Genomic DNA, 27,343 nt, shown 5'->3' with positions numbered 1-27,343 from the left:
GATTTCCTTGCTCCCAGTTTAGGGATAGAGGGGATTTTGTGTGCAAGCTGGGGGCTTTTCAGGGTTAAGGTTTCACCAAAAGGAATGTGCAGAGGAGGTGGGAAGCCAGGCTAGGAAAGTACCTCCGTCCTCCCAGCCCTGTGGTACAGGCAGGGAAGCACCGCACAGACCTAAGCAAGGTGGCCTGAATCCGGGGACCGAGCTACAGGAGGTGGTGTGTATAGAAAATGCATCGCTTCTGAGGTTCAAACCCGCGTCCAGTTTCGCGTACTCTTTGGCAGAGCCCAGTTCAGAGCCAGAGCCCGTGGGCAGGTCCTTCGTTCCCTCGGGAAACGTCCTCCTGACCCGGAGCAGAGCGGAGGGAGAGCCGGACATTTTCCTCGGCCTCTCTCCTGGCAGCTGACGTGGCTACCTCACAGGGCTGCTTTTAGGGACAGTGGACTCGGGCGGGTCAAAGAGAGACTTTCAGGTTGGGCCTTCACTCTCTTCCCGGGGGCCATGGGGCGGGAGTTCCAGCTCGTGGCCATCTCCAGCGGCACGTGAGTCCAAACACCTAGGGCACCCAGCTCTCCGGGAAGCTGCGCGAGACGCGGGGAGACTCGCTGGGCTATTCCCCAGCCCTCGGGCCCCGAGCGCAAAGGGCAGAGGCGGAGCTGAGCGGCGGGCGCGGGGCGGGACCGGAGCCGCCCCGGGGGAGGGACCGGGAGCTGCCCCGGAGTCGAGGGCGAGCTGCGGGCCGGGGTGGGCCCCGCGCGCGGGGAGGAGGGAACGCCCGCCACCGCCGCGGTCGCCGCGTGCTCAGCTGTCCCCGCCCAGGGACCCGGAGCCTCCAACTAACTCCGCCCGCCGGCTCCGGCTTCCGTCCCGCACCGAGCCCGCGGTCGCGCAGGTTGGTGCCGCCGCCGCCGCGGGGCGGACCGGGAGAGGATGAGGGTGGGGGCGCGGAACGGGGTGCGGGAAGTTGGGCAGATGCTGGGCCCGGGACGAACATCCTGCTGCTTCAGTTGCCTCCGCCTCCTGGCGCCCGAGACTGTAGTCGATTTCCTCCAGGCTCCAGGGTCGGGGGATCCAGTGTCGACCGAACCTCCACGCATTCCCCAAACCTCTCTCTGACCATCCGTCAGCACCGCTGGTTCCCTGGCCAATGTTTGAGGGATCACCCTCCCCTACTGTCCTTCTAACCTTCTCACTACTTCTAGTGTCCTCACCCTGTGCCTATTCTATCCCTAATTTGAACAACTTTCCGGGACGGCGGGAAAGCCCCCAGTCTCCCTGGCCCGCCCTTGAGACTAGTTTGGGGCAAACAGGCCGTCGCGCAGGTGGAGAGCAGCCGAGTGGAGAAGCGACCTGGGGGTGCTGGTGTACCAGCGAGTGCCGGGAAGCGTGGAAATTCCCTGTCCTTCCCGTTGCTGTGCCCGCCCAGCTCTGCTCTTCCTGCGGTTCCTCCAGCCTTAAGAGTAATTGTAATATACCGGAGAAGGGCAGTCGTTGAGGCAGAATGGAAAGTATCCGCCAGTTCAGATACTAGTTAAGACTGGCTTCAGTTATCTTCCATCTGAGTGGCCTGTGACCCTATATATCGGAACTTAAGTGTAGTCATCTGCAACATGCGCATCTACTCTGCCTGCCCCTGAGGGCCCTTGTGAAGATTCAGTGGGACAATTTAGGGGTGTTATATGGGTTTTGAGCCAAGATCTTTTGTCTGCTGAAACTGCATGCTGGCCGATGCTGTCCTAATTCTGAGTTCGGATCGTTTAGCTGAGATGAGATTGTTTCTCTAGATGTTTTGGTCAGTACCTCTGTTGAGCTAAAAGACAGGTGTTCCTCGAGTTTATCTTTAGGGTTCTTATTTAAAATCGTTTCTTTCTCACCAAACCCCCTACTTATGAAGCTAAGGACCTTACATCTTATACCAATATGGTCATGGAAATTTAAATAGCAGGAAGATCTTATTGGTCTTAGTCCTTGGAAATCAGAACTTCTCTTCATATGCTTTCTATTCTTTATAATGTCTTTTGCGTCCTAGATTCAAACTTAAATTTACTGTCAGTGTTCATAATTCTGGAAAGAGACCTTCATTTTCATAAAATGATTTCAGACAGTTCAAACCACTTGTGATGTATCATGTGTCCAGCTTCTGTTAATCACAGGCACAAGAAACATTGTTAGTGCCTTTCTACTTCCACAAAACAAGCAAGTAAATGGCCTAAGAATATCATCTTTAAACTTGGTATCAAATGACCAAGTCCTTTTGTTTATGTATTTCTAATTTAATAAACAACTTCATGAGTTCCTATATTGTGCAATACACTTTGCTGTGTGCTTTAAGATAGAAAATTAATGGAATGTGATTCTTGCCCTAAATGGCCTTCCAATCTAAATTGAAGACATATTGTTTTATATTTTATGTGAAAATCAAACATATTCTAATAACAATGTGGCAAACACAATGCTAAGAATGCATTATATAAGGCACTTTCAGATCATAATTTGGTGAATCTGCTTGGTAGACTGGAGCAAATATCAGATTTCCTAAGGAGATGCTTTCTTTTTTCTACCACTCTGTCACTGAGCTACAGTCCCAGCCACTTATTAATAATATATGGGAGGTATTTTCTAGAATAAAACTTCAAATGCTTCTACTTCATCAAATAAAGTATACTTGGAAATGTAATGAATTCCTCTTTTTTAGAATGCAAGCTTCAAAAAGCAGCCTATACATGTATTCTGTGGGCATCAAATATTAAATGTTGTAGTAATTTCAATCCTAAATTTACTAAGCAAGTCAATAACTTTATGGGACCCACATGCAATTTTTCCTTAGCTTTTTGGGAAAGGAAATTTTAATCCTAGAAAAGTATTCAGAGGTTACTTGTAAAATGTTTGTTTATTTTATCCCCCCCCCCCCCGCCCCGCTTTCCTTTTTTCCTTAATAAAATTTTTAATTGGCTGGAACTTGAACACTTATATGCCTGATGGGTATTGAATTGACTTTGGAAGTTTGACCTAAAAAAATTAAGACACAGTAGTGCAAGTTTTCTTTTAACCACCCTTTTTTTTTTTGGGGGGGGGGGTGCTTAGGGCAAAAGATGAGCAAGAATTCCATCTGGAAAAGATAGACCAGGATTCTTTCCTTCCCAGCTAGGTTGTATTTCACATGACCCAATGACATTTCTGATGTATCCAACTACTGGCTTTGTTGAGTTTCTTAGGGTTTAAGTACCATTGAGCTTTTTAGAGCTTTGATTGAGCACATACAGTAAGGCATGGCAGGCTAAGGGGCAGGCTGAGAAAGGTAGCGATAACTTTACACTTGGCCTTATTGTGCAGTACCTTTATTTTCCTATTTGTGAAATGAGATTAAAGATTCTTGTCACTGCCCTGGAAACTATGGTTTGGTATAATAGTTGAATATTGAGCCAGAGAGCTTCAGAATGTGCAAAAATATTCTTTATCTCTACAACTCTTTCAGGGAAGAGCTAATTGTTAAAACTGCATTTAAAAAAACCTCAAAAATAGGTGGTGAATAAAGTTGTTGGTGTCAGTGCTCTCAGGTCTTCTGCGAGAAATTTTAGTCATCTAGTATCTCCTACTATGTAATGTACTGTACTGTTATGGAACTTTATATTATCCAAGGTTGAACAGCTAGTCAGTGGAAGGATTAGGGCTATAATTTAGTTGATTGATAAATAGTTCTGTGGTTTTCCCTTATACTGTGTGATTTTGTTTCTTATTGGGCACATTAAAATTCTCCATTTTTAAATCATATATGGTTAAGGATTTTCTTTGGGTTCTAATGGAGCTGGGTTTGAGTTCTCCCCAGTTATTTACCTGCTAATTTAATTACTTAACTTCTTAAATCCTTAGTTTTTGCATCTCTGAAATAGGAATAATGGAAGTACTTGCCTTAAAGGACTGTTGTAGGGATTGAGTGAGCTCATCTATGAGAAGAGCTCAGCTCACTGCCTTGTTTTATAGATATTACTCTGCTACACATGGGAGTGGGGGTAATGGCATTTCATAGACCCACATTTTGACAATAAATAATATTTTAAAATACATAAATATACACATATCTTAAACAATTTGAAGTAGCCATTCTTCAGGCAACTTGTGTCCATTATTTATTCAACAAATGTTTGTTGAAGCCAGGGATGGCGGCACTTGCCTGTAATCCTAACTACAAGGGGCTGAGGCAGGAAGATCCCAAGTTTGAGGCCAGTGTGGGCAATTTAGTGAGACCCTATCTCAAAATAAAGTTTTTAAAAAGGGGCAGGGAATACAGATCACTTCTCTAGCATGTTCAGGGCCCTAGGTTTAATTCCCAGTACGATCAAAACCCACAGCAACAAAAACAACAAGTGTTTATTGAGTTCTTTGTGTTTGGCTCTTTCCTAAGCACTAGCATACAGTGATGTATGAGACAGACATAGTTGCTCTATAATGACCTATATAAGTCTAGGAAAGGATGCCTACTTGTTAGCATTTTTATACTACTGTGTTCTTTGTGCCATAACAGGGATAGTGTAGGGAATCACAGAAGACATGGGGGATGTTAGGTCCTTGGTGGATGAGCATACTACACTTAATCAGCTCATCCTGGTTGGGTTAGGGGTGTTGTGGTCAAGAAAAACATCCCAGAGGATATGAATCCACTAAGACTTGAAGCATGAATAGTAGCACCTCAAGAATTTGGAGGGTTGAAAGAGTGTTCCATCCAGATCAAGAGGACATTAGATTGGATGTAGGTGAATAATATATTAAAAAAAAAATTTAAAAAGGGAACAGAAGGAAGATGTATGGCAACCTGAAGAATCCAGGTTTTGTTTAAAGGGAACAGTAGATACTCAGCTTTAGCCAAGTGTTGTCAGGTTGGGATGTAGGCCAAGTGTTGCCAGATGCCCAGATTTTTAAAGAGGAGCTTAAAATTCACATTTTATAATATGAATCTCCCAAAATGTGAAATGGCCCAAATGCTTTTTAAACTATTATGTGAACCAAACCAGACAAATTTGTAGTTGGAATTCAAGGATGTCATTTTATCATTTCTGCTTTTTAAGGAAGTAAAAGTTTAATGTGGCTAAAGGAATGAATCTTAGAAGGACAAACAAGGGAAGTGACCACAGATCGAGGCAGCATTACATCATTCGGGGACTTGTTGAACTTGCTGCGGAGGGTATTGTGTGACATAGAAAGGACAGTAGGTGACATCAAATATTGAAACAAGAGTGCCACAATTAGATTTATATCACACAATAAATTCTGGCTACTGTATAAACAATGCCTGAGAAGAAGAAATAGATGAAGCAGGATAACCAATTGGGAAGCTTGCAGAAGTCCTAGCAAGAATTAACTAGAGTTCCAAGCAAGATCTATTCAAGCAAGATGGAGAGTAATGGGTAGATTTCAGAGGTGTGTATGATACTAACACTGTTAGAGACCACTCTCGTTTATTCACTTAGATTTGTGTATGGATTATGAACAAGGCAAGTTATTGCTTTCATTGTAGAATTTCTTCTCGAGGCCATTTATATATTAGATAGCCTTGGAAGATAGAAGTCTTTTTTTTTTTTTTGCTTCTTTGACAGCTAGGCATATTATCCAGTATAAAAGATGCAGGTACCATAAGCCCAGGGTTCTCCTTTTGTACTGTAAATTAGTTAGTATACAGGTATCACCTGTCCCTTCACATCATACTGTGAGAATTGGTGTGTCAGGAATTGGCACAGCTACTCTGCTATTCCTATTACTGTTATTTTTATGAGTAATATAGTCCTTTGTATTTGATCTCAGAAACTTGTGTCTTCTCCCAACATCTGTGAAACTGGCATGCTAATTTATTGGCTTGCAAGTACAGTAAAATCTTAAATCTTAACAGTTTTCAAGAGCCTCTAGCCACATTGTCTGTTTCAATTTAAAGTAATTAAATGTAATAAAATTTTAAAATGTCAGTTCCTCAGTTGTACCACCATTTTTCAACTGCCTAATAGCCACATGTTTAGTGTCTACTATATTGGGAAGAACAGACAGAGAACATTTATATTACTGCAGAAAGTTCTGTTGGATATTGCTTGTTTAAATCTTCAGAATTTTTTGAGTTGATCGGTAAATAGAGATAATAGAAGTTGTTGACTTTTGATAACATAAGCATGGTGCTAGTCTTTGTGTTAAGATTCATAGATATTCCTCTAGAGGATATATTTCAATTTGGATAGTATATATAGTTTGGGGGAAAATGTACAGTTATCTACAATGTCAATTTGAGGTTGTGTGGCAACAGAAGTTCCACATATGTTTGGCACTATTCAAAAATCATATGACTGAGATTAGGATATGTATTAAAAGGAATTTGAACTTCTGAACACTCTCTTGAGCTTCATCTACTTGCTATCCTAAACACAAAAGAATAAGAGCCTTATATTAGCAGTGAGGTTCTAAAACATAGCCAATCCAATGGCACCCAAGTAGTGTATGCTGCACCCAAGCTTTTCTGGCCTGGACTCACATAAAGAAGGGAAGATAGGAACAAGATTTCCAGATGGTTTTTGTTCAGGGATTTTAAGAGGACAGCATCAAGAAAGAAGGGAGCTGGACTCAGAAAATTAAAGATGCAATATTTTAAAGCCTAACTTTAATTGACACAGCAGAGATGTTAGGAAATGCCAAGAAACAAATCAGCCCATTCATGAGACTTTACAGATGGGAGAAGCACATTATTATAAGGGCATGGACCACAAGTACTGGGAAGTGAAAGCACAAAGAATGAGAGTCCAGCTAAAAGCATAGCTACAGCCAGGAAAGACAGTTTTTACCTGCACTGAGTCTGCTGTGGACTGCTAGTCAGGTACAACACAAACAAAACAAAGGATAGTGGTATAAATACACAAAAGTCACAGCTGAGGACTTTATGAAAGAATCCTGCCACCACCTGCTATCTCCATGCCTAGAACCGCCCTATAATAATATATTTCAGATGTTGGGGATTTAATTTACCTAGGCAAAAAAAGTTTGCTTTTAAATAGTACTTATGTGTAATGTAGTAAAGTTTTATTTATATGAAGGCTAACCAAAACTTCCAAAAATCTGAGTTTTAGAAGATGTTAGAAGTTCAATTTATTTTTTAAGCACTTATATATATAATGCAGAATCTGCTTAGGCTGTCATCTTTTAGAACTCTTAAAGGGAACCTTTATGAAAAGATAAGTTAATTTTGAAGTAGCATGATAACTGTTTGCATGTAACTGGAGCCTTCTAAGTGTCTAAAGAAAACTGGTGTAGGTTACACATGAACTTCTTGTTTAGGAATTATGTCAACAAATCCTTATTTTCAGAGGTAATCCTCAAATTTTAGTAAATTTGAGAAGAACAGAGGTCATGTGCTAATAGGTTTGTACCAATGTAGACTCTTCATAAAGCCAGCATTTGTTAATTAGTGAGATTTTACTTCATTTAGTTTTCAAATGCTACCTTTACATTAAATGTCTTTTTTTTTTTCCATTGTGAGTTTTGAAAGCTCATTTCTGTAGGGATGGGAGAGGCTTATTATTTCTCTTCCAATCCCCCTTTTAACCTCCTAAATCTGTACAGTCAGTTGTTCAATGTGCTTTCATTTTTCCTTTCTGTTTTGTTAGCCACAGTTCTTATCGGTGCTTCAGGCTTGTATTTCCTTGTGCCTCCATTCTTGTTACAGAAACAGCATGAAATTGGAAATACTCATTGTCTGTTGTATTTTTGAAGATCAGAATTTTCACCAGCTTTATGCTGTCCTTTCTCAGGCAGGGCGTGATAAGTAAGTCATCTTTGGAAAACTGATTCCTGTAAAAGTGGAGTATGCTGTTGAAACTGTTGGTGCTCTCCTCAAAAATAAAACCAGGAGACTTGCTGTTTATTGCATGAGTCACTGATGAGTTCAAGTGAAAGAAAACAGATTTTTTTCCACACTCATCAGTGTTCCATTTTATTTTAAAAGAAGCCCAAAATAAGGAAATAAAAGTAAACTAATAAGCTCTTTCTTTCCCCCCAGAGAATTTAGAATTATATAGATTCTAATGTTTGGGGAATAAAGCAGTAACAATGGAGGTTAAAAAAATCAGGCCTTGTCCTTTAACCCATGTAGTGCTCAGAACTTTTTAGTGTATACATTTTCTCAAGCTGCACATGAGTAACTTTAATCAGGAGCAAAGTGGGTTCTTTCTATTATATGCCATTTTCTCCATGGCCCTTGCCTCACTTAGCTATTACTGTATGCCTAATCGACCACAGTGAAATGTCTTTAAAACATTTTCCAGGGAACTAAGGACTTTGGGGAGAATTTTTTTTTTGATAATGGAAAATGCTAAGGAGAGGAAAGTTTGGTTGGTTTCTCTGCATACATAAATGTTTCCAGAGCAGACTGATGAGTCAAGGATCTGTGAATAGGATATGTAAATGTAACCTTTCACCTAGTTACTGTCACTACCTAAGTCATAACTAAATTGTTTAAACTGGTTCTCCTCTAGTTTCTTAATGAAACAGATTCTCTCAGTCCCATTATTTTCCAGTCAGTAGTCAGGGCTGTTCCAAAGTTTGCATTGTCCTGGGTTTCCCATCTCTTCTTTTGTTTTAGTAATAGCTCATTGTCATATAATTGGTTCTGACTGATATCTTTGCTTTCAGCTTTACTTCAGTATTTGCAGAAAGTTTTTATTTCTCTGTATTTGACATTGACATTGATTTCTAGCACTTTGGTTTCCAGTAGAGTATGAAACTCTGTTTTTTGGTATTTTTCTTTGGCTCTATTTGTTTTATTTATTTATTTATTTATTTTGGTCCTGGGTATCAAACCTGGGCCCTTGCACATGCTTGGCAAGTGTTCTACCACTAAGCTACATTCCACTGTGCTTGATTCTAAAGACCTGAAAGTGAGCAAAAAAATTCATGGTCTATGCTATCCTTGAATGAAGAGTCCATGAAGAAGACAGTCACTAATTAGACAGATCATTAACAATAACTGGTGACTATATAGTTACAAAGGTAAATGCTCTAAAATACAGCGATTTGATTTTAGGAGCTTGCATGATTGAAACCTAAGGAAGTGACATTTGATTAATACTTGAAGTGTGAGTAAAAGAATATGAGAGAGGGTGGGAAGAAGAGTCTTCCAGAAAGCAGAGGGAATTATCCTTTGTGCAAAGGACCTCTTACAGAAAGGAAGAAGTACAAATCAACTAACTGAGGAGAATCAAAAGGAGAGTTAGTAGATGAGGCTCCACCTAGGCTGAGGCCAGTCCATGCAAGGTCTTCTTGTCCATATTAAGAATTCAGTTTCCATCCTGATAACAATAGATAATGCTGGTGACTTGATGTGATTTATGTTTGATGAAGTTGTCTGTGGAGGAATAAATTGGAAGGGGGCCTGAATGTCAGTGGGAAGAAGTTGGGTGGCAGCTGCATTAATCCAAGAGGAAAAGATGGCATGTGCATACTGAAAAACAGCTAGTGAAGATGGATCAAAAATGATTTAGGGGATAATGTCACTTGAACTTGGGAGTAGGATGGGATGTTTTTATTCATTGAACAAACATTTTAGTGAGCTCCTACTTAATGTAGAGCTCTGTGCCAGGCTCTAGGAATAAAACTGTGAACAAGACATGTAAGATCTTTGTATTCATGAACTTATGCATTTATATGAGTGACAGATAATCATTAAAATATAGTTTTAGGTAATAATAAGTCCTATAAAGAATGAAATGCAAAAAAAAAAAAGAATGAAATGCATCAGTATAATGGAGTGGAGAATGTCAGGGAAGGGTCCTCTTAGGATAGTCAAAAGGGACATTTCTGAAGAAGTAGTTTGAGCAAAGGCCTAAATAAAGTAGAACTAATCATGCAAAGAGCCTCTGCTTCACAGAGGAAACAAATATGAGGTCTCCAGGCTGGTACAAGAGGGATCCTGCCCCCAGTCAAAGACTACCACAAAGACCAATGTGTCCAGAAATGTGGAATTGAGGGGAGAAAAAGGTATCAAGGATGTCTTGCCAGTAGCTGAAACTGAAAACATGTAAATAGAGTCATTGTCTCTTCAGTCCCGAACGTTTTTTCTTGGGCCACATACTGTACCAGCCCCAATACCATTCAGTTCTCCAAAATCATGTTCCTTTTCTATAAAATGAAGATAATAATCTTCTTCTTTTACATTCCCAGTGTATTGGGAGGAGTAAAGTACAACATGTAGAATGTGCTTTAAGCAAATGCAAGATATTGTTTTTAATATTTTAGGGCAGCATATTTCCTATCCCCATCTGACCTGCAGGGTTTTCACACCTCTTCTGACAGTGTGAAGCCATATGTGTGCTGCAGGAATTCTGTGATGCATCCGGTGCTTCCAACCACACTATGAAAGCTTTGGCCAACTCCATCTGCAGCATATATTAGTTTCCTGAGGCTTCTGGAACAAAGTACCACAAACTGAGTGTCTTAAATAACTGAAATATATTGTCTCATAGTTCTGAAGTCTAGAAGTCAGCTATGGTTTAAGAGTGTCCTCCAAAGAGCGCATGTTGGAAACAAACTTGGGAGTTGGGACCTCATGGAGGTGGGCCTCGTGGAAGTGAGTAAGTCTGACCACTTAAATGCTGGCTATAGAAGAGCTTGAGGCTGTGAGTTCAATATCTTTACTTTCTCTACCCCTTTCTCACCCTCTCACTTTCCATCATGGGATGAGACAGCAAGAAGGCCCTCATTGGATGCAGGCACTTTGATATTGGACTTGCCGCCACTAGAACTATGAAATGTAAATTTTTCTTCTTTATAAATGTCCTAGTCTGTGGTACTTCTGTTATAGCAACACTAAACAAACTAATACAAAATCTAAGATCCACATACTGTAGTAAATTCCTTCTGATGGCAATGAGGGAGAATTTGTATCATTCCTTTTTCCTGCCTCTGGCAGTCTCAAGCGTTCCTTCTCTCTGTGTCTCCACATCACCTTTATGGTCTTTCTTCTCTGCATGTCTGTCTCTTTGTCCAACTTTACCCTTCTTATAAAGTATATAGTCATATTAGATTATGGCCCACTCTAATGACCTCTTAACTTGGTCATAAACAAAGACCCTACTTACACTGGTACTGCAAGTAAAGACTTGAACATCTTTTTCAGGACACAATTTAACCCAAGTCAGCATGGTGCAATATAAAAGGTATATACAAAGGTAATTGCAAGCATGATGAGTTAGTTTTGTGTGAATTTGTCCTATGTTACTAAAGTGATTCATAGAGGAGAATAACTAGGTAAAGAGCATATGATATATATATATATATATATATATATATATATATATATATATATATATATATATATGAAATACTTGATGAAAATTACATGTGAGATTCTGAATGTTCATATTTACTTGGAGTTATGCAAGTTGTGTAAATTTTAAAGTGGTATAAATTAGAGTAGAGAAGTCTGGCCAAGAAGAAAGAATAAAGGAACCTATTCATTTTTCTTCCAAATTTTAATAGTATGTTCAATTATTATACTTAAGTCAATGGAAAAATATGTAACTCATGTGCTTAGTCATATAATCTTTATATGACTTCTTATATTTCAATTATTTTATCGCTTCAACTTGCTTTTTGGCCCTTTGTGTTTTTCTGTGACTTTCTGAAAGGCCACATAATGTCTTATGACACAGAATGTCTCCTCTCGGCAAATACCCTGAAGGTCTATGGGTGAACCTTATGAGAGGCCTTGCCTTAGTTGATAAAAACTCACTCTTCCCTTAAACTTAAAAATCTCACTACTATTATGTACTTTTGTATTAGTTACTTTTTGATTGTTTTTATTTTGGGTTATTTTTTGGTACTGCAGAAAGAGTGTGATATATTTTGATCTGTTGATATTGGAGAATATATGAGCAGATTTTTTTGTGGGTTTTTATCTGGATTTGGCAGTAAGCAGTCCCATTTTACCTGGCAAGCACGAATTGATCTTCACAGGGCCTCTACTTTTGACATTAGAACAGCTTCTTGGCACTGGTATCCTCCTTGGTACCTGAAGCCGATGTGCTATTTCCTCATGCACCTGGCTGACCAGTTTAAAAGTTTAACTGTTTTTTATTTTTAACAGACTGGCACATAGATCACATCTGAGAAGGCTATTATAAGAAGTCATTCAGATTTAGTGAATAGAAATTGAATACTTGACCTTTACCTTGAAAAGTGGCTGTTTTGTTGTCAACCAGAAGAGTTTTTTTTAGTGCATTTCCTACATTTCAATAGCTATGTGCTATGGAAGGTTTATAATTGCTGTACTTTTATTAATTTTGTTTCATTATTACAGCTGCATGGAGATATTTGCTAAAAGAAAACAGCAATAGACTTTATTCCTGCTTATTGGTTTTATAAAAAATTAAAACAAGCAGTGAATTTCAGATTTCACTGCTATTGTAGAATTAAATTTCTTCTTGGTATCCTATCAAGTAGCTGTTACCTGGGAAATAACCATTTTGATTCTAATCTTTCAAACCTAATACAATACTTTTTTTTTTCTTCTGAAACTATAAAGGAATGAAAGAGTTATGCAAAAGGATAACATAGTGATAAGGGCATTACATATTTGCTACTTTAGTGTTCATCATCCTTCCTTGCTTTTAGGTAAAGTTTTTGGTGTAAATAGTTTCCCTTTTAAACATAAATATCAAAGGTCAGATTAGTATCTGAAGTGATGATAACATCAACCATAAAAATGTGGTGAAGAAGGTGATTTAGTTATGGAATTTTTTGGACCTGTGGGGAGGTATAGGCAGAACATTTAAAATAAACATATTTGTTCCTGGTGTCAGGAAAGACTATTTAAAAACATTTAAATTTTTTTTTGCTTTTGTGTGTGCAATTGTCCATTGTTATTCCAAGGTGAAATATTTATATATTTATTTCTATAATATGTATATGTATTATTTATTTCATATATATATATATATTGTTTGTGTGTGTGTGTGTGTGTGTGTGTGTGTGTGTGTGTGTGTGTGGTATGTAGCCATCAGATCCTATGGTAATCATAACCACAGTTGATACCAGTTGTCATATTTGATGAATATCTTACATTTCCCCTGAGATATAAATATAAAAACATTCATATTTGAAAACTACAGGGGACTTTTTCTGAGGTGGTTGAGAAGGTGTGGATTCTAGAGTTGCGCTGCCTAGGTCCAGCATTTACCAGCTGTGTGACTTTATCATGTGATTTTGTCTCCCTATGCCTTGGTTTTCTTATCTGAGATTGAATAATAATACTAGTAATTAGTAACAGTAGCCTTTAAGGTATATATTACATTCCAGACACTATTCTAAGCATGTCACATATTTTAAATATATTTAATCCTCACAATTGCCCACTCTTAGTTCCATTTAGAATTAAGGAAAATGAGGCATAGAGAGTTTAAAATAATTTGTCCAAGGTCACATAGTTACTAAGGGGTCAGACCAGGATCTAAAGCCACAGAATCTGGCTTGGGGTGCCTGTGTCACTCTGCAAGCTTGGTGTGTGAGAATAAATGAGATCATTCATGCAGTGCTGTCAGGACGGAGTCCAGCACATAGATAAAGAAGACCACAATGGAGGCAACTGCTCCCTCTGTGATTACTAAAATGGTGAGGACTAGTCTTACTACTGTTAATTTTATCTGCTTTGATTCATACCTGTATTTTCATAATAGTTAATTATTTTCCCAAATAATCTGTAGTTTGTGAGAAATGGCTTTAATAGTGTCTGTCTGGATTTTTTGTTTGTTTCAAGGCAATAATACTTGTATTGGTTCTCAGGGGTTTATGTTTGCTTTTAAACTTAGTATTTTAGCACTTCCATATAATAAAGTATTTTGGTACAGTGGAGCCATTGGAAGGTCGCCCCCACACAGGAAAAAAAAAAAAAAGCCAAAGAGTTTTGGTTAAGGCTTTTGGTAGTTATAAACTGTTGGCCTTTAAATTCTCTCCAAAGAAGTTGAGGGAGGTAGGCCCTGTAGCAATTTAAAGCCTTTACTTCTTAGTATAATGTATAATTGATTCCCAGAGATAGAGTTTGGGGCTGTGGGATCAACTTTAGTCAATTTTTTTTTTGTGTGACCAAAACGCCTGAAAAGAACAGTTTTAGAAGAGGGGCTTATGATTTTAGAGGTCTTAGTTCACAGATGCCCACCTCCATTGCTCTAGGCCCAACATGAGGTGGAACATCTTGGCTGAAGAGTGCAGTGGAAGAAAGCAGCTCAGAACACGGCCACCAGGCAGCAGAAAGACAGAAAGCTTGGCTCACCATGGACAAAATATATACCCCAAAGGCATGTCCCCAGTGACTTCCTCCTGTAGCCACACCATACTTGCTTACAGTTTTGACAGTTAATCCCCATGGCGGGGCAGGGAGGTTGTTAATGCACCTATTAGGTTAAAATTTCATAATCCAATCATTTTCACCTCAATCAAACTTTCTTGATCGTCTTGCACATGAGCTTTTGAGGGCACCTCATATCAAAACCATGACAGGTACTATACAACCTAATAAGCTTTTATTCCCTCATTTCTAAAAATTATGTTTATGTTCAACTTTTTTTATTGTTTTTAAAAATGAAAATGCCATATTTTTTGATGGGAATGAAATGGAAATTCTTTGTCTTCAGTGCTTTATTCTAAGGATGGGTAAACAAAGGAAATGAAAGGGAGAGGTCCTATTCTTAAATCCCAGCCCTGCTGGGCCTTAAGCTCCACAATTCTGTCCTGTTAGCCAAATTGCTTTTCATCCATAGACAGCCAAACTTAGTGATGCTTCCAGCTGCTTTTCTTAAGAGTTTTTGTCTGCATATCTCCTGGCTTAGTCTGGAGATTTCCACTGGATGAGCACAAACGATGGAAAGTCAGGGGAGGGAACTTCAGAATCCCAAGAAGAGAGGAAATTGATGTTTACACTGCTGTCTGCTAGGATTTTTAACTCTTTCAGAAATAAAGTTGCTCTTAGGGCCCCAAATTTTATTGAGTGAAACCCAGTGTGAGTTGGAAAGAAGCATTCTGGAAAGATTCTAACCCCAAGTGGCTCTCAGGCCCCCTCAGTAGCTGTGGTATACCAGAAGTCTGTGGCTGGGTTTAAAAGAAGAAATATCAGTTCTCATCCTGTTGAACTATGGACATCAGCAATGTAATAAAATTGCTCCCATTTATCGAGGATTTTGTGGAAAAGAAAGCCAGTCTCCTTCTGGCATTAGGCAGGTAGGCCAAGTCTCCCTTTCTGCCTGTGGGCAGCTTCATGATCTTGTGCAGATTACTGAGACTCTGAGTGCCTCAGCATTTTCATCTTTAAAACAGGAATATGTTGGTGCATACTTCATATGGTGTGTTAGTTGGAATTGTTCTTTGAGGTAATGCATAAAAAATGTTTTATGCATCCAAAAAACTCGGCACATGGTTAATTTCTTGGAAAATATTAGATGATATATTGTATGTGTGCCTTACCTGGAGTACCTCTAATGTTTTATATGGCCCTGCCATGTCAACCATTATCCCTGTCTTATGGAAGAGAAAATTGTGATTTACAAAGATTAATTGCTTTGTTTTGAATGTGAAGTTGTCTGTCAGGTGCTATATCTTCCTTATCTGCAAGCTTATTCTCTGCTCTTGTCCACCAACACATTGCTTGTAAGAGAGACCAGCCAGGAAATGCAATTGTTCTTTTTCTCAAATTATATGCTAGAATGGTTATGCAATTCAAAAGATACATCATTGTTTCTCAAAGTTGTTAAATGCACCATCCTCTTTTGAAGGGAAATATTCTTACTTCCAATTTGACTTAATTACATTTGTCAAAATGTTACTTAAATATACTCAAACATGGAATAAATGTCTTACTTAATAGAACTTACACAGTTATAAAGTAAACCATTTACCAATTAAATGTCAAACAAACTATGAAACAAATACAATTTGAGCAACTATAGTAACTTTTTTGATAGATATTATTTGCTAAAAACAAACTATCAATTTTAGGTTCATCCCCACTTGAGATGGAATGTATGTTTAATTTGTATCAGTCTTTTGATATCATGGTATTAATCGATAATAAACATTTGAGTATCTGCAGTTTCATGTGATTTAACCTAAAGAATGCCTTTTTAAAGAAATGTTAAAAAATTGATACTAATAATTTTAAGGTTAGAACAATAAGACTTCAGAAATACCAGTTTTAATGGATGTTACCTGCAAAGTTGGAAAGCTTTTTTATACCCTGGCAAGTTGAGACATTGGCTCAGTATTTAAGCCTAGATCCCATGCTTCCTAATCCCAGACCTAACTGTAGTACATGGAGTCCCATATTCTGGATTTACACTGTTACATTTTTTTTTGATTGATTGATTGATTATTTTGCTATATTGGGAATTGAACCCAGGGCCTTGCACATAATAAGCAAGTGCTATAACACTGAGCTACATCTCCATCCCTGCTACAGTATTTTTTTCTTATATAAAATAATCTATGAATTTTGCATTTTTTTTGTGATAAACTAGAATTACTGTGCCAACAAGTATATACAGTTCTTGGCTTTGTGTTATATTTGATTGCCATTTGCCATGACAATGCAGAAAACCCCATTTACCATACCCCATATAGAGAATCAGCAAACTTTCTGTAAAGAATCAACGGGTAAATATTTTAGGTTTTGCAGGCTGCACATGGTCTCTGCTATAACTATACAGCTTTGCCATTATAGCACAAAAGTGGCCATTCATGACACATTGACAACACCTTATTGAGGGACATTAAAATTTAAACTTTTTATAATTTTCATGTGTCACAAAGTATTCTTCTTTAAATTTTTCTTCAGTGATTTGGAAACCTGTCAGTTTTAGCTTGAACACTGTAATAACAGCTGCAGGGCATTGGCTTGTGGGCCTAGGTGGTGGAGGCCTGTCCTAGACAACTTTGATACTTTCCCTTTCTTTTTATTTATGGAGACAGGGTAAGGGGTAATTAAGAGAGCAGCTCTGAAGTGAGTCTGGCCTTGAAAGGAGACCCTTTTGTGACTCTGTGTTTTAAATCTGGATAACAAAGGAAATTTTTCTTTCCATCTCAAACAGCTGTGAGAATATAAAAATTAATATGAACTTTAATGGTTTGAACAATGTGTAGATTGAATAAATAGTCTGTGGCTCACTGTAACTATTCTTTAATTACTATTTAGATTGAACAGTTTTTATCATGTGTTTATTGAACATTTTAATTTTTTATTTTTGTTACTTCTACATTACTATGTTTGTTTTTTACATATTGGTTCACAAGAGCTATTTATAAACTGTGTTAAGGCTATTAACCCATTCATTGTCAGGTATTTTGCAGTTCATTTTTGTCCTGCCCTATCTTTTTATGCAGTAGATTTTATTTATTTATTTATTTTTATTTTTAAAAAAAATTGGGTGTGTGTGTGCCGGGGATTCAACTCAGGGGCACTCAACCACTGAGCCATATCCCCAGCCCTATTTTGTATTTTATTTAGAGACAGGGTCTCACCAAGTTGCTTAGCACCTTGCTTTTGCTGAGGCTGGCTTTGAACTCATGATCCTCTTGTCTCAGCCTCCCAAGCCACTGCGATTACAGTTATGTGCCTCTGTACCCAGCCATATTTTTTTAAAATTTTATTTTTATTTTTAGATATACATGACAGTAGAGTGTATTTTGACATATTATAACATTCATGGAGTGTAACTAATTCTGATTAGGATCTATTTTTGTGGTTGTACATGATGTGGAGTTTCACTGATTGTCAATTTATACATTGACATAGGAAAGTTATGTCCAATTCATTCTACTATCTTTCCTATTCCCTTCCTTCTCCCTTCTCTTTATTCCCCCTTTTCTAATCCAGTGAACTTCTATTCTTCTTTCCCATCCCTAATTGAGTGTAGCATTCACATATCACAGAAAACATTTGGCATTTGATTTTTGGGATTGGCTTGTTTCACTTAGCTTGATAGTCTCTGGTTTCATCCATTTACTGTAAAATACCATAATTTCATTCTTTTTATGGCTGAGTAATATTCCATTGTGTATATATACCACATGTTCTGTATCCATTCATCTGTTGAAGGGCATGTAGGTTGGTTCTATAGCTTAGATATTGTGAATTGCGCTGCTATAAACATTGATGTGGTTTATGTGGTGGATTTTAAATAGATACAAGGTTTTCATTTTTATTTATTTCAATTACTAAAGATAACCTTTCAGTAATTCAATTATTGAAGATAAATTTAGTATGTTTATCTTGTTTTATTTTTATGAAATATTATCATTCCAAGATCAGATAATGTATTTATTGCCTATGTATTTATTCTAGTTGTTTTATAATGTCACATTTTATACTGAAATATTTAATCCTAGAATTTAATTTTATGTATATCACCATGTAAGTATCTAAGTATATTCCTACCAGAGATTTTCCAAATTCATTCAACATCATCAGTTGAATAACCATTTCTTCCAGGCTGATTTCAAATACTATATTTATTCGACTCTAGGCAATTTGGTTGAATGTAATAGAGCTTGAAAAAAAATTTAAAGTAGGGTCATCAATATGACACTAATCTGCTCTACAAGTAGTTTTGTTGGTGTAACAGAAAGAATTTTGTGTTCCTTTAAAAGTTCTGTCTTTGAAATTTTTAAAATATTTTGGTAAAAAATATATAAGAGTTAACTTTAGCCTTTTTAAGTGTGCTGTTCAGATCATTTCAAGAGTCCCCAGGATATTTGGTAATATTACCACACTGGGTAACAATATGTATTTGACATTGTTGTAAGGGTAGTTTATAAGACTCAGCAAAATTTAATTGTTTTTCTGTATCTGACACACTTCTTATAACTACATATTTATTTAGGTTGTTTTTTTGTTTTGTTTTTTTTTTTAATTTTGTAAGGAGTCACTTCTTCTCTCTTGCATCCCTATATTTTATAATTTGTTTTGCAGATGTGCAGAATAGTTTTTTGGTAGGAGGCATATTTTTATTGTGCATTAGTTTTCTGTTTATGGAACTTCATTTTATTTAATAAATATTTTTTTAAGATCACCATTTAGCAATAAAATATAGTAATATAAATTAGAAACATAATGCAACTTGTGAATTGACTTGGAATTTAAAGAAAAAGGAGAGTTTTCTATGAATTGAAAATAATTCAAATCACTTTCTAATTGAGAACTACTTTTACTACGCTACTTAAAATTGCGAACCTTCGTCTCTAATTCTTGTCTACTCCTTCTTTTTCCCATAGAATTTGTTATTATTATCTAACAAATAATGTATTTTCTCCCTAGTCCTTACGTCTGTCCACTCTAGTACTGAATCTTTGTTAGGCTGTGGTTTCTATCAGGTCCCTGGTAATCTATAATATTATAAATATTAGTTGAATGAATAAAAGTTTAGATGGAAAATTAGTATTAAAGTGGGTGTTCTTGAAAAAAACATTGACCTAGTTGTTTCAGAAAATGATACTTCTAGAGACTTTAAAAATGAACCCAGATGAGGTGTTTTTTCCTTCCCAGAAGGCGTCTATGGGTGAAATGCATTTAAAAAAAAAAAACAACCTTCCAGCTGAGAGGTAAGTGATTCATACTTAAATATGTGAAGAACAAGGAGTGTTGTCTTAGGGCCTATTTTTACTATGGGAAGGTATTTCCCACCCCCAGAAGTAGAGACTATATTGACTTAAGACCTTTTTCGTTTACCCTGCAAAGTATAGGTCACTGAAATTACTGTTTTTCATTTTTATAGATGAAAGCAAAAGAAGAAGGAAAGTTGTTTTGCTAGATTCGAGATTAATCTGGCATGGTTCTGTTTATTTTGCTTCTGTGATGTTGTAAATGAAAGGTCATCTGTCAAATTTCAGTCTGCCCAAAAGAGACCTGGGGTCATTTCTTCTTATAGCAGCACTCTGTTACCTGTGACTTCACACATGAATGGAATTTTACCATCTTGAGCATAAGCAGGGTGGACGTCAAGTAAACACCTCTTGGATCCCCACTAGAGAGAAAAAGGGAAAATGCCTAAATTACAGAAAATTAAAAAGGAGACTTGGAAGATCTCCCTGTCAGCTCACTGCCTGTCAGCTCTCATCTCCCCACTAGTCTTTCCTATGATTTGATTTGCTTTCTTTAGTACTTGCATATTGCTCTTCTACAGTCTCCTTGATTTTGCCCTATTGTGTTTATGTGTTTATATTTGTTCTGTCTCCTTCTTAGGTGGTAACATTGTCAAAGGCAGACAGTTTGTCTTCTACTTTGTAATTCCCTCTAGCATTCTGCCCAGTATTTTAAACAAGAAGCACTCAATTAACATTTGCCTAACAAGTAAACAAGAGGGAAAATTAAGGTTTCAGGAAGGAGATTGTAATATTACCAAAAATCATATTAAGGAGTCAGAGTAATCAAAACTGGCATTTGGTCTCCCTGGCATTTAGAGTGAAATGAAAACTGGACCCCATATGAATGGATAAAATGAGTTGTGGGACTGTTCAAGTAGATGATTATTATTGTTTTCCTTCCAAAGCCTGGTCTGTGGCATCTTGTTCCAAAGGAAACTTTAGACCTGTGGTGATTTAATCTTGCCAAATTAGAAACCTCTGAAATGAGTCATTCTCGTTTTCATTTAGTTTGTTTTTACATGGAAAAAGATTGTGTAGACAAACAACAAAATGAATGAAGCTTGCTTTCCTGGTGGATTGGTGATGACAGCTTTCTTGGTTTGTCCTTGTCATGGTTCCCATGGTAATATTCTATATGCGGATGCTGTACAGGGCAGGTTTATGTTGTGTTTTTGGAAGGAATATTTTGTACGAATTTGAATCAGGCAGGCCTCAGTACTCAGAGATCTACTGATAGGATGTATACAAGATCAGAATAGAAGAGAATGTGCTGTCCTGGGAAACCCCCTGGACTTGCCATTACAATCTTGAGGACTCCTCTCTGGGCTTCACTCAGCTTCTATAAAGTGAAAGAGGGTAACCTGTATAAAACAGAGATCCTCAACCTTACTAGATCCAAACAATGACTCCTTTTTTAATAGTGTTTCAGTGCCCTCTGGACTACCATGAAATGAAACCCATATATAAAATAACTGCCTCCATAATCCTTAATTGTAATATAAGAGAAATAAAAGTAGTTTATAATAAGATAATATATTTTAATATGTAAATGTTTAGTTATTTGAAAAATAGAATGAAGTGTTCAGAAGCTTGTGCCTGTAGATAGACCCACAGAGTATACAACAGCGCCACCCATGCAGATGGATGCATCTTTGTTTTATTGGCTGCTCAAATACCACAAATGGCATTATTGTTGCTGATGTGATTTTTTTCCCAAAATGATGAGAAACTCTAGGCAGAGTTTCAAATTAAACAAAATACTGTCTTCTTTTGATTTACACAGCAGTTTCATTTCTAAACATAAGGATTTTTAAATCATGCAAAAAAAATTCTTCATGTTTATGAAATAGAATTCGGATTTAGGATCAGATTATCACTTATATAATTCATGGGCCCTCTGAGAGTTGAGCGGGTGTAGTAGAGTACTTCATTCAGAAGGATTATCTTGAACATTGCATGGTGTGTCTGAACTGAATTTCTGCCTTCTCAGGCCATCAGCACTCTCCCCATACCAGCTGTAACAACTAGATTTCTGAGTCACCCAACAGGAGGTTGTAGCCCCCTCCCCCTAATGATAAAAACATTGCTCTAAGGCAGAGTTTCTCCACCTTAGCACTTTCAACATTTATTGTAGGGAGTTTTCTGTGCATTGGAGGGTGTTTAACAGAGTCCCTGGCCTTTACCCAGTAGCTGCCAGAGTACTTCCTAACCTATGATAACAAAAATCTGACTTCAGATATTCTCAGATATCTCCTGGGAGGCAAAATTGCCCCAGGGTTGAGAAGCACTACTCTGAGGTCTCTACCAGCATCAAAAATCTGTCATTAGAATGATACAATATTTGTTAATGTGGATTAAAAACTTTCATACCACAGTAACAGACATTAATTTTTTTCTGCAAGGCTTACCTAGTAAGGGGAGCTTTTAATAATTCCTCATTGTTTTTTTTTTTTTTCTGGTCATTTAACACTGGGATTATTTTATTGTCTGGCTTTAGAGGGGTAGGAAGTATTTACAATATAAGATGATAAATTTCATAGGGAACTGGAATTTCAAGAAAGACCGCTTCAAGAAGGTCATTTGGTAAGTAGAAGTTCACTGAATTTCTTTCTGACAAGTTGGACATTAATGTTAAAGGTTACAAAATCAGAATTTTATTTCCTCAGGAAATATTAGAAATTCATTGGGTACCTTCTCATGTTACAGATGAGAAAAAACTAAATGCTAAAGTACAGTCACAGCTTACTTAGGAGCTGGGACTTTAATTCATGTATTAAATGCCCCTGTGCTGCTCTTTATAACACAATGCAATGCTTCTCAACCAGGCTATATTTGTAAAATATTCTTAATGTTCTGCAAGCATTGAAACTTGACAGGAAATAAAAGAAAAAAATAACATTAAAAAAATCTTTGATCTTTATTACACATGCCAAGATAAATAAATAAGAATGTTAACTACTATCTATAGGGACTTGCATTTATTGATTAGGCCCAGAAATACTTTTAGTGCTGATGTAGTAACAACTCTTCTTGTGGACTAGATTTTATTTTAAGCCCCATACCTTTTTAATGCTTACAACCCTATGAAATAAATAATGTAATTATCATTCCATTCATGTAGAATAGGTACTAAGAGTTTAAAACCCTGCCTGGGGTCATGAGGGTAAATGGGTGAGCTAGGATCTGAAGCTGGGCAGTCTGTTGTTGGCCACCTACTCCTGTCTTCTTGTGTCAAGCCTTAAGTGTTGAACTGAAGAATAGATTGATATCAAATCCTGTCCTTGCAATTGACATTCTCAGGAGCTCAAACATTTGGAGAATTTCAAACCTGAACTCTTTCAGAATGCATTATATTTTCTTCAAAGATTAAATCATTCTTCACACTTCTACAACATTTACACCAAAGATGAACTTGCTTTTTATAGGATATAAGAGCTTCTTTCATCTCTGAAGCACAGTAAAGGAGAGCTGTGGTATGAAGTTCATAGCAGGAAGGAATCAGGATCAGAAATGAAAGGATTGTATAAAGTCATTTTCCTTGTTTGTTTCACCCTTTGTTTTTCCCCAAGAGGAAGGAGAGACGATTTTGAAATCCTTTATTGCAAAATGAGTTTGCAATAGACACAAATAATATATGTGATTGACAGCTATACAAAAGAAAAAAATCCAACCCTTAGTTCAGTAAGACATTTGAAGAAAAAAAAATCTATATTTGTTGAGAAATGAGAAGTGGATGCAAACATTTCAGACATGATATTTAAAAAGAAAATAGCATCACAGGTTTAGAAATATTTCCAAAGTCAATATTAAGTTCTTAAGTTGCAGGTAGTAGAAAAGCCAGAATCAATTAAGTTCTGCCTTTCATAAGTGCCTGTTCTCTTTCTCTCTCAAATTTTATTTATTGCTTGGGGCTGGGGTTGTGGCTCAGCGGTGGAGTGCTTGCCTAGCACATGTGAGGCACTGAGTTCCATCCTCAGCACCACATAAAAATTTAAAAAAAAGGTATTGTGTTCAACTACAACTAAAAACAATTTTTTAAAAATTTTTATTTATTGCTAGTGATATTGGTACAGGTATGATGTTGACTTTCTTTTTTTAAAATTCAATCACTGTTCTTTGTAGAAATGGTGCTCTCATGAAAAATCTCCTTTTTAAGTTCTTTTTATTCTATTTCACTTTTCAATTTGCTGTTGTATCTGAGACACCAACAAGCATTCATGCCCAGGTTTTTAGTTTTTAGTTGGCAGTAGCCCTTTATACCTTCTCAAAGATGAAAACTTGGTAGGAACATTGTATGCCAGGATATATTTATATTTCTGTGTGTGTGTGTATGTGTGTGTGTGTGTGTGTGTGTGTGTGTGTGTTTGTAGGCGTGTGTATAAAGGCAGGGATATAGCCCAAATGAAGAGAAAGTTTTTAAAGATGATATCAACTGGTGTCTCCTATATCATTCAGTTATGTTTAAATTTGTCATCAGCTCAGGATGAGCTACATAATTTGGGGGTCCAGTTCAAAATTAAAATGTGGGTAGTGTTTCAGATTTAGCAAACATAAAGAGAAGATGCCTCGTAAAATTTGAATTCAGGTAACAAATAATTTTTGGTATGATTATATCCTAAATAACATAGGACAAATATTATTGAGTATTCTATCACCACAAATTATTTTAAATAATTATTGCATAGTTTCACCTTTACTTTCAGGAAAAGCAAAGATTAAAACTCATCTAAGCTGTTAATAATTGTGTTTCCCTGTTGTTAAAGCTGTTCATTTTTTAACTACCAGCACCAGTGTTTAGAATCATCCCTTTACTTGGGCCACTTACAGTTTTTTCCACTGTGAGACAAACTGAATAGTAAAATTAAGCCTGAAAGCTGGGGTAGGAAAAGGGAATTTGCAGGTTCCAGACTCTTTCTCAGGCTGTTGAGTTTTAGGAAAGAATATAAATGAAGACTGAGCATCTAGAAAGCGATTCTCTTAAAATTACCTCTGTGCCACTTACTCCCAGGAAAGTCTTCAGGCATCTCCTGGGCTCAGAATGTAGCATTTGAGGGTTCTGGTCAGAGGGGAAGATGCCTGCTGGAGGGTGACAGCCTCATAAAGACCTAATTGCAGGAACACTTGAATGGTTTACTTTTGCTCTTGGATCAAATTCAAAATTCTGCTTTGCAAACAAATGGGGACTGAGTTGAGAGTTCTTACTTTGTATTTAAATTTTTAAAAATCATCCATTCAAATGATTATACAGTGCATGTACTAAATTTTTAAACATGTTTGATTCCTTTCAAATTGAGCCAAAGATATTGCACCTTTTACAAAAATATGGTCCCTTACATTTGGATTATTTGTATGAAGTTATTTTTAGTAATTGGTAGAATTTGTAAACTATGTTAGCAGAATTATGGTAAAACAAAATTTACTTTATGTAAACTTATTGTTCTTTCTTGGGTCAAATTTATACCAAACACATCCATCTTCGGAGAAAGAAGTGAGAAAGAAAAAACAAGAATAAATTCTGCATTGCAGCTATTAAAGGAGGCAGTTTTTTATAATGATTAATTTCACAGGTTATGGAGCCAGGCTGAGTTACCCCGCCCGCCCCCATCACCACCATCACAGAACACACAGAAGGTGAGACAGGTTACTCAAGCTTTTTGTGCCTCAGTTTGGTCCTATGCAAAACAGAGAATTTAATATTATCATCCTAGGGTTTTTATAAGAATTGAATGAATTAATACCTATAAAAGTACTTTGAAAAGTGCTGAGTATTTAGTTGGCTATCATTAACTGTAAGTTTTTACTATCATTAATAATAATAAATTTGCAGTTATTAATATTGAAATTTTTATGTCATTTAGTTTTATTTTCTAAGTTGTTGCTATTAATAGCAATATTAATGGTAATGATTACAAACCACTGGATTTGTAGGAAATGAATTTTGAACCATTGGGTTCTGCAAGTGTGTGGGCCATGGACCATGCACTTGACTCCATCAGAATCCCCCTTGCCCTGTGCCCTGCCTGTTTCTGGATGAGTCTTCTGAGGAATTCAGTCCCTCCATGGAGAAAATGTAGAGATGCACCAAAAAGAAGTCATATAATTCCTAACTATATAGAAATTAAAATTTGCCTTTCAGTTTAGACAATTATTTTTTAGCTCAAAGTTGGGGGCTCAGGAAGGTACTAGGCTCAGATTCTTCACTTATTCATCTTCATTCTGAGCATAGTCAGTAGCAAATCAATAATTTACAGGAACAAGCAAATAACTACTAGTTTGATGTGTGGTATAAAAGTCAAGAATATATTGGAAAAAATTAAGCATCAAAAGTTTTAAGAAAGAAAACCGTCAAGCATAATGTGATTATTAGTGGTAGTAATAATGATAATAATGATGAATCTCAACAGATACAGTTGACCCATAGAGTTTAACAAGAAGGCAGTGCCTCTGGAAGCAGAGAGAAAGTGCACTCTACCATCTGAGATTTGTAAATTAAGACTGTTCATCACTGCTCTTGAATTATAATGATTTCAATTTCACTTGAAATCTTCCTTTAGTCTCCAAATCGTTATGCTGATGGAAAGGCCAGGACAAGTGCTTCACTTTAACTGTTTATTCATCCTTCTCAAAACAGTTTCACAATCACATTTTTTCAACCTATTTCAGTTGGGATGGGGAGATGGCAGAAGAGAACTAGATGTAGCTCTTGGTATTTGTATGTCTAGACCCTACAGTATCCACACAATTTTTTAATTGGTCCAAGATCCAGTCCTGTTCTAAATATGGCTACCACTATTCTGTGCTAACTTGGAGTTCTTAAATTCTGACACTGCCCCATGGTTGGAACACATTTCCTGGCCTCAGTAAAATATGTTGCTCTGTCCTCTAAGGACTTAACACTAAGCATAAACAAGGACCCCAATCATTTTGCTATGAGAGAGAACCATTTTGCCACTCTCAGCAAGGAAATCCATTTTTCATGATACTCCTGTGGTTCCCTTCAGAGGCATGGATCCCTTGGTGAATGAAGGGAAAATTCAACCAATTATATGACTTTACAGAGATTTAAAGAATAATGTTATCTATTTTCAGGAAATGTTGAATATTCCCGGTATTTATTTATAGCCCTGTCTAAAGAATCAGAGACTTTTAAAGTTATGATTTAGCCTGCATAGTGAATACATGGGTTGGAATTTATTAAATGGTACATGAATGGTAGATTTTAGGTTGCTACTATCACTGTTGGTAGGTTTGGTAAAATAGATTAATTTGTTTTTTATTAAAATCATGTCACCTCTTTTACTCTTCCTCACTGTAAAAATAGTTAAGGAAAGTCCTATTTCAGTTCATTGCATGTATACAGCTCCAATGACTTTTTAGTAACAGAAATCATATGTTTGATGTCTTGGATGAGAAATGAACAAATACAATGTAATTTTCTTTTATAATTTAATCACATAATTCAGCCTGCTTTAAATTGTTTGTTAACAAGGTGTGACAATTTATGTATTAAAATAAAAATTTATAATAAGAAACTGCCCACATACTTTATTTGAAGGGTAATTACCCTTCATATACTCCATAACTCATCAGCTTTGATGAAGGTGGCAGTGAGTTATTATGGTCTTTACTTTGTCAGAAAGACTTTAATAACTTCATCATGCCACTGCAGTCTCAAAGTTATAGATCGTATGCAAGGCAT

At 36.9% G+C, this 27,343-nt stretch overlaps 1 protein-coding gene across 7 annotated transcripts in view; it reads left to right on the top strand.

Moving 5' to 3' along the window:
- The first annotated feature begins 386 nt into the window (after positions 1–386).
- Pam (peptidylglycine alpha-amidating monooxygenase) overlaps positions 387–27,343 on the top strand; it is a 290,276-nt gene continuing 263,319 nt past the window's right edge. For 3 of the 7 annotated variants that reach the window (XM_027927584.2, XM_027927579.2, XM_027927578.2), the window contains exon 1: positions 705–889. The gene's annotated coding sequence lies outside the window, so the exon portion shown is untranslated. Of the gene's footprint in view, positions 540–704; positions 890–27,343 lie in introns of those variants that run through there. The other 4 variants (XM_027927591.2, XM_027927589.2, XM_027927588.2 and 1 more) reach the window with 2 other exon arrangements.

This window comes from Marmota flaviventris, chromosome 5 (assembly GCF_047511675.1).
Source record: "Marmota flaviventris isolate mMarFla1 chromosome 5, mMarFla1.hap1, whole genome shotgun sequence".
NCBI lineage: Eukaryota > Metazoa > Chordata > Mammalia > Rodentia > Sciuridae > Marmota > Marmota flaviventris.
This window is presented reverse-complemented; position numbering and strand designations above follow the sequence as displayed.